This window comes from Papaver somniferum, chromosome 3, assembly GCF_003573695.1.
Source record: "Papaver somniferum cultivar HN1 chromosome 3, ASM357369v1, whole genome shotgun sequence".
Lineage (NCBI taxonomy): Eukaryota > Viridiplantae > Streptophyta > Magnoliopsida > Ranunculales > Papaveraceae > Papaver > Papaver somniferum.
In genome coordinates, this window is record NC_039360.1 from 73107298 (window position 1) to 73120237 (window position 12940).

The window sequence follows — 12940 nt, forward strand, 5'->3', positions numbered from 1 at the left end:
ATCCTTTGTAAATTTTGAAAAAGCAAACATCTCCTGGTTTCCTATAACTGCAATCTTACATCGTCCAAGTACAGGTATGAACAACCAAAAACAAGTAACCGCCACAAAACCAATAGTCAATGGTCTTGAAACTAAACTAGGCAATCGAAACCTGCCATTCAGAAGCTGCTTCACACTGTTCTCTGTTATCAAGCAGATCCCATGGAGACTAAAGAAGAAAAATACCTCCCATGTAGGAAAGGTGCGACACATGTAGAAGAACATCAATTCATGCATAAGACCAGAGACAAAAAATAGAGCAAGTACATCCATGCCTCGACTGAGACTTCACCCAAAAATATCAGTGCACATGAGACGTACGGGCTCATATACTATATTCCTTAGAATACCTGTAACCACTAGGTTCCATCTCCTGCCCCAAAAATCTTGTAACGAAGTTGATGAGTAAGGATCTCGAATTGAGGCTTGAGTTCTGAACCGAGAGAAAACCGCGTTAGAGACGCACTCATGGCTATAAGAATTTCGAGACTTGAATACATATGACAAGTGTAAAGTAATAACATAAAGCCTCGGGGTAAATTTTCTCTGTAAGCATAAATACTGGGTATTACAACTAAAAGCAAAGATTGAGTTGCATAATATAAATGGGATTTTGGTTTTTTAATTTGAATATCATGATCATGATAATGACTTTTGTTTGGTATTCTTAATTTTGATTGGAAAACAAGCAACAAAGATGAAAAGCTTGAGCGAAACCGATGAACCAGAATCATATGTTGTACATGAAAGAGGACTTTTATCCAAGGAAAAAAGAAGAAACTTAAAATTAGATAACCAACCCAAGAAAAAACCTATACTGCCGCTAAGATGCATTGAAGAAGCAGAAAGTGGAAGATAGGTAAAAATGAAGATAATTGGGAGGACCAAAAAGATCCTGAGAAAACCTTTTGGGATGTTTTTGGAGATAAAATAACAGTAAGTCAGTGATATAAGAACAATAATCAATAACATGATGAATCTCCATAACTCATTACCCTCCTCTATTTCCTTTCAAAATCCATCAAAAATCTTTATTAGCCTTCCCCTTGTTTGATTTTGGGAGGATAGAGCCATTTAAATATGAGCAGGGACTATTGGAATTAACTTTTGGTAGATAGACCACTAAAAAATGATGACCAGAAGTATAGTTAAATATAGTATCTGGGATGTTTTATCCTACTTATAAATAGATAATTAATTAAATCATGCAATACAAAGAGATTTTTGGTGGGGAAAAGAAACTGGAAGAAAACGCTTTACCCTAAGGCCTGGCCAAACCTCGGCAAGCCTATTCAGAAAGGGGGTTTAGGATTTAAGGATGCCCGTGAATTTAATCTTGCAATGCATGCTAAACTGGCTTGGAGGTTAGTTAAGGAATCGGATGCCCTTTGGGTAAAAACAATGGGTTCTAAATACTTTAGAACTATACCACCACTTAGGGCAAAAGCTAAAACGAATGGATCTTGGACTTGGAATTGTATTAGTCAAGGACTAAATCTTATTCATAAATATAGTATCTGGGAAGTAGGAAATGACAAGATATCAATATTTGGAATGATAAATGGATACCTGGAATGACTGAAACCCTAGAGAATTTTCGCACCACACAAAACAATCATGTAAACTTAGTCTCAGATCAAATAGACCCTGAAACTAATTCTTGGAACCTTACCATTATTAACTCAATTCTGCATGCTGACATAGCTTCCAAAATTATAAAATTTTATCTTTTTAAAGATAAGAATCACACTCTTAAGAAAGATCAACTTAAATGGACCTTAGCTAAATCAGGGGATTATACTGTTAAATCCTTGTATGATAAATTGAATGAAACTGGTATTGATTTGTTAGTCTAGCTTTATCTGATTCATTCTAGATAACTATGTGGAAACTAGATATATCTCAAAGAATTAAATTATTTATATCGAAATGTTTGCAAAATGCTTTAGCTACAAACTCCAAACTGTGTGGAAAGATGAAAGATGTTGAACCTCATTACACTATGTGTGGAATTGAAATAGAAACTACTGAATATTTCAGTGCCCTTATGCCAAGGAAGTATGGAATTTAGCCCCCAATCCTATTTCACTGAATATAGATAGTTCAAGTAATATTTTAGACCTATGCAAGGATTGGATTAATAACCCTAGGAAGGAGATTTCTTTAGAACTAATGCTTTACTAAGATGTGGTTTATTTGGAAGAAAATATGCAACAGGGTTTTTGAGGAAAAATCCAAAACAACTAGGAACTTGGCTCCAGAAGTACAATGACACATTGCTTTATGGTCCAAAAGAAGTAATAAACCTGACAAAACCAAAAAACTGCATAAGAAAACACTAAATCCTCAATGTTGATGCTGCATGGATTTCTGACATTTTACCTTCAAGTTATGCTATAATACTGAGAGATGATGCAAGCAATTCAGGAGGAGGAAGAGCAGGACAATCAGCAACCCCAGACCCTTAAGAAGCGGAGGCTTTAGGAGTGTTGCAAGCAACTATTTGGGTGCATGAGAAAGGTCTTGAAAAATTCAACATTGAGAGAGATTGTGAAAGCCTTTTCAACTATCTTCAAGGGAAGAACTCTGATATCTCTTGGCGTTCCAAAGCCTATCTAGACGAAACAGACAGAATAACTCACTTATGCAACAATTTTTTGGGCTTTCATTTTGTCCCAAGATTAGGAAACATGGTAGCAGACATTTTAGCAAAATTTGTTAAGAATTTAAATTCAACTGTTTCATGGGAAACTAACCCTCCTTGTATTCAGCATCATATATCAGTAGATAAATCCAATATCAAGAGATCTCCTCACAGATATATATTAGATGGCTCTACTTCTTTTGTAATGAAGGCTCCTCTGGAGTCTTAGTTTGTTTTAATGAAATGCATTAGTTACGGAAAATAAATAAATATATATATATATATAGTTAAATGGACATGAATATGATGTCATGAAATTAGGGTACTCCCAAAATCAAAACGTGAGAGGCTGGTAAGCCGAACTGGAAAGTTAACCAGGTAAAGTTTGTTGTTCACTTGTTCTTATGAGCATATGACTTTAAGGTTTTGCTTAGTCATTGTGACCTAGTTTGACATGCAGTTGCAGCAGAAGCAGTAACAATTATCAAGCCAAGAAAAGAACAGAACGAAAAGAAAGGCAGTGACAGAAAATAGATAACTTTACACCTTACACATAAAAAAGGCATGCTTCAAAAAATTAAAAAGACGGCAACATTTGAACCCCACACCACTATGTCCTGACAACAGAACATGTAACATAAGTTTCAGGTCTGAATTTTTAACTCTTTTGACATCTTATGTTGTTTCGCTAGAATATCTGAAATAAGATGGCGCCCAAACAGGTGTGAATTCTTGAGGATTAGATTTCTCGATGCCGAGTCCACCACATACCCTTGGCCTGACATCCATTGTAGCAACTGTACAAGGAGTTGCTTCTTCTCAGGTTCCCCTATATAACGTGATATAGCCATGCCACATACCTCCTAAATTAAGCATATCAAAGGCATTCACATCAGTATGGTGCCAAAAATAAATAAATGTGCTGTCTAAACATATCTCTAAGTTTCCACTAAGCTATGCTAGAACAAAAAGTTATAATGAAAGGATTTATCTCTCCAGATGATACTGTCCAAAAACGAGCATCGTGGTACTAAGAGAGGGAGGGACTATTCAAAAGCGTACACTACGATATACTAAAGCAACCAACTTGATTTGCTTGCTTTTGTAGCCAAGCAATATATGAATTAACCAAGTGAATAAAGGAGCGGAAGGAAAACAACAGAAGCAATATATGTCATGTTTCACCTAAAGCCACCACATAAATAATCAATCGTCTAGAAAGCAAATCAACCTGATACTATTGTTCTGTAAAGTATTGGCCTTATTAAGCAGTCGTCCCGGAAAAACAATTTATCTTTCAAGATTTCATTTGGGGAACTATCGCATACAAATTTCTTTAGAAATGACAAACTCCCATACCTGGTCAATCTTGTAGCCCGAATTGTGAAGAACTTTCACGACATCGTTTATCAAGTTTACATTACCCGACTTCATAAATGATAATGCAAACTTCTTCAATGAAGAACGGGAAATCTGCTCTGCATTGTCCTGCTCGAGAGATAGCAATGAGAAGGTAATCCAACACAAAACTACATATAACTGACAGCAAATTAGGAGTTTGAAAGTACAGATAGAGTATGATACCTTCACTACTACATAGGCATCCTTAAGAAGTCCTCCTGAAATTAAGATATTTAGAATCCTGCCGTGAAGGGCCCTACACAATGCTCTCTTGCTGTATCTTAATATATTATAAACTGCAAATGCTTCTGCCGCAGCCCCAACTTTTCCCAAGTTTTGAATTAACGCGGAACCCAATTCCTGTAAAAGATGATAGTGTTCAAAACTTTGAAGGTTCAATTTTTTCATTTTATAAAATCAAGAAAATGAACTGGGTGATGGATGTGATGAAGGATGACATGTTGCAAAATGACATCAATTATCCAAAAACCAAGATAGACTTGTATAAGTCCTTTTTGAAGCACATAAGCTTCGATCTAGTGGCTGTGCACCCCTCATGCAAAGCTTTGCCTGCAGTAAGCCTTTGGTTTAAACCTCTAGGCTGTGGTGTGTTTGTTGAGTTTGTCTTATGCGATAAGTATTACATCTTATTACATTGTATATGTGATTTATCACCACTCATCAGTGGATGTTCCAGAGACCACTCTATGAGTTTACCTCTGGCTTCCAGCATGAACCTACCCTATGAAACAGTCAAACTCTTATGAGGAAGAGGACTAACAAGACTTGGCCTCAGCATCAGTAACACTGGAACTTATTATGTAAGGAATGAACTCAAACTAGAGACAAATCTCTCACCCTTCAAGACATCATTATATCGGAAATACAACAGATACACTATTACCCCAGAATCAACTAGTATTAAACAAGGCATGAAGCAATAGAAACATCCACTGTCACATAAAAAGAATAATCACTGGAGAAATTCAAATTAGCAATGCAACTACATTTGGAAGAGTGATAATTTTGACGTGCCAAACAATTACACTCATCATACCATGTTTGCTTATGAAAATTAAACAAATTCTAAAAGTGTTGAATTAGCCAGAATATACAAAAGCATGCAGGGTTTTGAGATTAATCAGAGAAAAACAACAGAGTTACCTCATTTGGATGATAACCTTTACTATCCATGTCCACCATTGTCTTATAAGCAAGCTGATATAACTTTTCTTTGCAGAAATATTTAATTAATATGTGAAAAGTGTTGTTATCAGGAGAAATTGACAACTCATCCATCTTTCTCAGCAAGTGCATCACGCTTTCCATTTCCCCTCCTTCACAGTAGGCACGAAGCAAGGTATTTAACATAACCAAATCATACTTTTCATATCTAGCTTCAAATTCCCTCGCAAGCTGCTTTGCCTCTTCCATACGACGACTTCGACAAAAAGCAGAAATCATAATACTGTGGCAATAACCATCTGCACACAAATGAACAAAAGTGTGATTCAAGCAAGGTACTTTAGTTTTTTATTTACAGGAACATGTCGATGGAACAGGTATTGCCACCTCTATTTTAGAAGGTATACCTAAAAATTGCCTAGAAGTTTATTTTGAAGACTAGAAAGATCAACGAGCCTATCATCTGAATTCAACATTTTTGTCCTATGGACAAACCTGATTGGTGAGAGGTCAGTATTGTTACCAAGCAGTCTGCGTTTATCATAGGCTACAAAAGTTGGTAAAAGCTTCTCAAAAAACTAAAAGGGAAATAGTGGGTATAGCCACTAATACTCAAATCCCATAACCTCCACAATCCTCTAGCTCCTATAACATTCCCACTATTTTAATTACCTTGCTCTATGAGTTTTCGCTATAACCAAGGGGAATAACAAAGTCTGTATGCGTTTGTGGTGCTGACAAGTAGTAGAGACCCATTCGTTAAGAACACGCAAGAGGAGTCCACTGAAGGTGGACTTGTGACTCTGCGGCTGAGCTAATCAACCAGGATACCGCCGAGTCTGGTAGCTAAAAGTTATGCTGTCTTACTTGACTTTCAGTAGTGCCACCAGAATACGAAAACTAAATTGTTTCTGTGGTACTAACCAGTTTAACTATTAGCTGAACTTCAAAAAATTTGTTATCTGGGCAAACTACGTAAGATTTTTTTGGGCAGTATATTGACAAATGACATGTACAGGCACTGATATATATGATATATGGATCATTCTCTCAAGGATTCTAATATTTGACCAACCTTCAGAATTTTTTTTACAGTACATTTGAAATTTCAATATAGACGTACCAGATTTTACTCCCCGTGCCTCTATCTCATTGAAAACCGATTTTGCTTCATCTATATGTCCAGCCTTTGCAAGGGCATCCATCAATAAGCAGTATGGCATCTGTAAGCAGATTCGTGTGTCATTAGTGGAGCAATGGTTTTAAACGAACAAATAAGATTTTTAGCAGTGTGTTTTGCACTTCAATAGAGAATTAATATCAACAAAACTCATGTCATACTGACGCCGCATCATGCCATTCCCTAGAAAGTGAAACACTGTAGAGATATTTGTAATAAGGATGCTTGGATTTATAAAACGAGTTCTCCCAAGTTAGGGAAAGGGTACTTGACTGACTGTTGACTCAGTTGATCACATTATGGTTCAGTTAGGAGGTCGTACTCCCATATAGAGATGAACTAAGAGATGAATCATTGCAAAGACATTCTACTTACCTTCCGGATCATATTCATAAAACCTAACATTCCTATATAGCTGAAATTATATCATCTATTCTAGAAATTCAACGGTGAAACAACCAACTTGTGTACCATTGAATCTCCAATCTATGGTGATAGGCTTAAATACCTTGGAAGACTGTAACACTGTGTAAATGTTTGACGCGAACATTAAAGTCATGCTCACAAAACATTTTAATGCTTGCTCATCTTCATACGGATTCCACCATCTGATTAACAGAAGTTATACCTAAATAATGGTCAACTGAGTCAATGGTTAGTCAAGTATCCGTTACCTAACTTAGACAAACTCGGTCCTAAATCTCTAGACCATACCAAACTTGGTACCCCTTTAACAGATATCCCTACATTTAGCATACAGAGAACACCAAAAGCGCTTGCAAGATCGGAATTTAAACTTACTCCACAATTAAAAGACCAAAAAAGAAGTGAAATATGAAGAAGATTACTTCATCTTGGGCATAGCCTAAAGTTTCCAGTTCGCCTAGTAACACCCTTGCCTTCTCAAATAAACCACCTCTAACATATACCTTTAGTAAGGTTGTCAGGGAAACCTGCAGCAAAAAACAAAGAATGGGGCTGAGAAGGCAAAACTGAAAAGCTCGACAATTGAGAAACATGTCTCCTTTTTATCAGCAGGTCATGAGAAATATATTTTCTTGATATAGAAAATCAAAAGGATTCTTTGCAAATAAATAAATATACTATTTTGTCCAGGAAGGTCTCTAAAATAATAACAGATAACCCTTTGATACTAAACTCAAGAATACAGAAAGAGCATTTTTTTAACAAACCTTATTAGGTACTAACCCTGCAGATTTCATATCTTTAACTAGTGCGTCGGCCTTTGAATGGTTTCCTTCAACTGAATATGCATTAAGCAAAGAGCTGTAGTGGAATTCGTTGGGAGAATATCCTTCATTCTTCATTTGCTGAAAATATGCCTCGGCATCTTCACAGCGGTTATTTGAAGCACAAATGGCTAACAGTGAACCATAGATTACGGTGTCCATCTTTAAACCATTATGATTCATTTCTTGGACCAGCTGAATTGCCTTAGAATAACCATCTTTGCCTTTCATGCAACCTGAAAGCAGCTAGGGTGACAATGGACAACCCTGATTAGAGAGAATTTGAGATAACAAGCAAATACAACAGTCAAATCACAATTATAAGAAAACAAAACATATAAATCAGGGGCTAATAAGGCTTACGGTACTATATGTAACAGCATCTGGCAACAAGCCACTTTGTTTCATCTGATCAAACAATTCAAAGCTGCTCTTAGATTTCCCATTCCTGATCAGGCAACCTAAGATTGAGTTACAGACAGAGACATTAATTCTAGTAGTTTCATCTTGTATGCTGTTATATGCTTCTAGAGCTTTTATTGGATTGCGTCCCTTCCCCATGAACTTGATGAAACTGCTATACGACCCAATATTAAGTTTTCCATGCTTCTCCATCCAAGCAAAGAGCTGTTTATGCAATTACACAATTATCAGTCATAACAAACCAAAAACAAAAGTTAAGCAATCAAGTACTGAATCACAAAAAAGAAAAAGGAGATATATATATATATATATATTTATTTAGACCTCTAAGCTCCAAAGAACCCTTTTTGGTGTACATAATTTGTCAACACAGAAATGATATTAACAGGGCTCAATATTCATATCTAAATCAAACAAGTTTGAAGGAAGATGATGATAGAGTCCTTCAAGATTATAAACATGTCGGCAGAACAGACTTTAACCTAAGATCGTTTTGCAAGTGGAAATAGCACTGAAAAAGAAAAAACTTCTAAAATACAAGAACTAAATGTGACACCAAAAGTTCAATCAAGTGTACAGTATCATGTGTAATGGATATGCAATTCATGTACAAGGAATTTCACATTTAAAATGGTTGAACAAATGGAGTATAACGAGCTGCTAATATTACAAATTCATTATCCATGTACAATTTTTTGATGAAAACCCACCTCTGAAACATCTTCCCACCTATATGAGTTCCCAAAGTATCTCATAATAGCATTCAAATCTTGCACCTTCAATATTGCACCATATCTGCCACAAAAGTAAAGTATACCAGTTCTTTCATGATAACTTAAAAAGTAGCAGACCACAAATGAAATCCCCAAATGGTACAGAATTAGTAACATTCCCTGAAACTGACTAAAACTGATGCTGAGAAACTACAGATGTAAATAAAGATTCTATCAAAGAAATAGTTGCAATGCAATACTAGCAAGTAAGTAAAAGAGATAGAAACCTTGAAAGTGCAGACTCTAAATTGGGGGCATTTTGGACTTGAACAATGGTAGATTTTCTTTCTGAATACGAAGTAGAAGAAGATACTGCAGTTTTCTGAGCTCTATTTTTGTTGTTACTGGTGGAAGGAGATGAGATATGAAGGGAATTTTGGTCGAATTCTTGAACAGTAGTGGTAGGTGATGAGAGTTTACAGCAACATTTGTAGTTTTTAATTTTTTGGGTGTTAGGGTTTAGAGGAGATATGGGAGATGAGCGCGTACAGAAATTATGAAACCCACAGGCATTACCTCCACTCAGCAGAAGAGTCTCCATTATTAGATTCACTCTCTAGACGGATAGAAGTAGAAGAAGAAGATAACTCACGAGGTAGTCATAGACATGGTTCCGGGTGGAGAATTGAGACCTGTGGAAATAGTGTAAGATGCACAGTCATGGGCCGTTTTAAACCGGTTCAAAGGCTCGGTTTTTTTTGGATGTTCATGTAAAAATTGTTGATATTTTTTTTACCACTCTTCTATCAGAAAGACAACTGTGCAGTACACTTTCATGCATCATATCATATTCAAGCCAAACTTTCAGATAACCATAAGGTGCTCGGTCATAATTCTTGTACATATATATGATTAAACACTTTAAGCAATAGTACTTTCCGCAAACTCCGTAACAAAATCCTAGTAATCAAAGTATGGAGCTTCACAGCTAAAGCAACAACATAGAGTTTTGCAGCTAGTAAATCCAAATTGCTTTGCCAAGAACCAAGTTTTACAAAATTCATTGGTAGTCATGGAATTGTTTTTTTAGGCTAATTTGTTCCACTTCTAATACCTACATTCCATGTTTTAAGAAAGTTCATTAGTAATTATTCTTCTCCGGACACTTCCTCGGCCACATTGTACTTGGCCTCAAATTCATCCTTGAACAGAGCCTCAAGATGCTTCTTTTTCCTTTGAGCTACCAACAACCCCCTAAAACTGTTATGCGCCTTCCCCTGATTCCTACCTGTATCAGAGCATACAGAATATAATCCATGTGAATCAGATCAGAGAAAATATCGACATACTAACTTGGTATACCTAGGCATCAGAACTGCACACACAATAACACCAAAAATTCAAAGGCGAGTATATTGAGTATACAATTTTGTTGCATTTTGAGACATACAGGACCTGACCACCGGTCTAGATGAAAATACTAGCATCATAACAAACAACCAATTCTAATACCAGCTAAAAACAGATTCAATGTTCTTTATTTTTAATCGATGTTAAAAACACAGCAAGGATTTCCCAAGAGGTCAAATCAACATGCTACTTCAAGAGATCAATGTTGTATCCCTACAACAATTTAACACATAGATGAAGATAGGATGGTGAAGATTCACCTCTTGAATCGAAATCCAAGCCAAGTTCTGTGCTCAGAGGCGCAACCAAAGTTTCATTTCATAACAAAAATCAGATAATAAAGAGATAACTCTTCTTACAGCTTAAATGCAAAAATGATTAAACCCTAATCTAAAACAATCAACGTTCGACACGTGGTTAACCATCAACAGTCAACATCTGACCAGTTAATAACTCGCACACCTGACCAATTAATGACGCGGATAAATTACTGAGGCACTCGGCTAACTAGGATAAAGGCAGAATTAAGAGTATTCTGTCACAGAAGGGATACAACAATGCCTACCCCTAAAGAATGTCCTTGTCCTCAAGGACAAATCTAGGGTAGTGTGACTGAATATTTATGACATCCTCCCATGTAGCATCCTCTGAAGACGAGTTGGTCCATTGGATAAGGACTTGGCGTACAAATCTGTTAGTTCCGAGGATAGATCTTTTGTCTAATACTCTCTCTGGTAGCATTATCACTTCACCATGTGTGTCGACTACAGGCAGTGTGGGAGAAGGAGTGTGTTGCAGGCCAATATGCTTCTTTAGCTGGGAGACATGGAACACAGGGTGGATTCTTGAGTGAGATGGCAGTTGTAGTTTGTAGGCCACTGTACCAACCTTTTGTAGAACCTTGAAAGGACTATAGTACTTTGCAGATAATTTGAAGTTCTTCCTGATGGACATTGAAGCTTGCATGTAAGGTTGCATATTGAGATAGACTAAGTCTCCTTATGTAAAATATTTTTCAACCCTTGTGGAGTCGGCATATAACTTCATCCTATCATGTGCATGTTGCACAGATTCTTTGATAATGTGCATCATGTTGTCCCTGTCTTTTAGGTAAGTTTATACAGCATCAACATAAGCAGTGGCATGAGATGGAAAAACCAAATGAGGAGGTAAATAGCCATACAAAGCTTGAAATGGAGACATCTTCAAGCCTCTGTGAAAGCTAGTATTGTACCACCACTCTGCAAGAGATAACCAATTGCTCCAACTGCTTGGTTTGTGACCTGTGAGACATCTCAAATAGTTTTCCAAGCAAGCATTAACCCTCTCAGTTTAGCCATCTGTTTGAGGATGGTAAGTAATGCTCAAGTTCAGACTGGTACCCATTTCTTTGAATAAATCATTCCAAAATGCACTGGTAAAAATCTTGTCTCTGTCAGATACTATGGAGGCAGGCAGACCATGTAATTTGAATACCTGGTTAATAAAAAGTTGGGCTACAGAGGAATCTGTGTATGGGTGTTGCAGGGCAATGAAGTGTGCGTATTTGGTTAATCTGTCAACAACGACCATAATTACACTTTTCTTGTTACTGATGGGAAGACCCTCAATGAAGTCCATAGTAATATGTTGCCAAACATGATCGGGGATTGGCAGAGGTTATAGCATTTGAGTGATCATTTTTGTTTCTCTGACAAATGTCACATTGAGACACAAAGAGCAGAACATCTTTTTTTAGGCCTTGCCAATAAAAATGGCTCTTTGCTCTTGCATATGTGGCTTGAATGAAAGAATGCCCTCCCACAGCTGAGGTGTGAAGAGAATGTAAGAGTGATTGTCTCACATCATTTCCAGTACCAATGTAAAGCTTTGTTTTGTATCTCAAAATCCCTTCTTTGTAAGTGAAGTGCTTAAGGCTTGAAGGACCGATAAGAAGTTTAGAAATAAGCAATTGGACCTTGTCATCATTGGTATAGTTAGAGATTACCTCTTGAGCCCAAGCTGGAGTTGAAGTAGATAATAAGTTTCAGTTGGCTGTAGTGTGTGGTCTTATACAAAGTGCATCAACTATAATATTTTCAGCACCCTTTTTGTATGTGATATTATAATCAAAGCCTAAGAGCTTAATCAACCATCTTTGTTGTAGTTTTGTAGTAATTCTTTGGTCCAAGAAATATTTAATGCTTTGATGATCTGTTTGAATGGTGAATTTAGCTCCTTGTTAGTAGTTCATCCACCTTTGAACTGCCATGACAATGGCAAGGAGTTCCTTCTCATAAGTAGATAGAGATTTAGCTCTTGGGCCTAGTGGCTTGCTGTAGAAAGCTAGTGGCTTTCCCTCTTGCAGTAAGCCAACTCCAATGCACATGTCACTTGCATCACTTTCAACCACAAATGGTTTAGTGAAATCAGGTAAAGCCAATATGGGTGTGCTGGTCATTGCTAACTTGAGCTTCTCAAAAGCATGTGTGGCAGATGAAGACCAAAGGAATGAGTTCTTCTTAAGTAAATCAGTAAGTGGCTTACTGATGACTCCATAATCTTTAACAAACTTCCTATAGTAGCCTGTAAGGCCAAGGAAACCCCTCAACTCCTTAATAGTTTTTGGTTGTGGCCAACATTGCATACATGCTATCTTGTTTGGATCAGCACAAACCCCTGCACCTGAAATGATATGGCCTAAGTATTCCAGTGA

At 36.8% G+C, this 12940-nt stretch overlaps 1 pseudogene; it reads right to left on the bottom strand.

Moving 5' to 3' along the window:
* Positions 1–3191: 3191 nt before the first annotated feature.
* LOC113356485 lies at positions 3192–9519 on the bottom strand (annotated as a pseudogene).
* Between the last annotated feature and the right edge of the window lie 3421 nt (positions 9520–12940).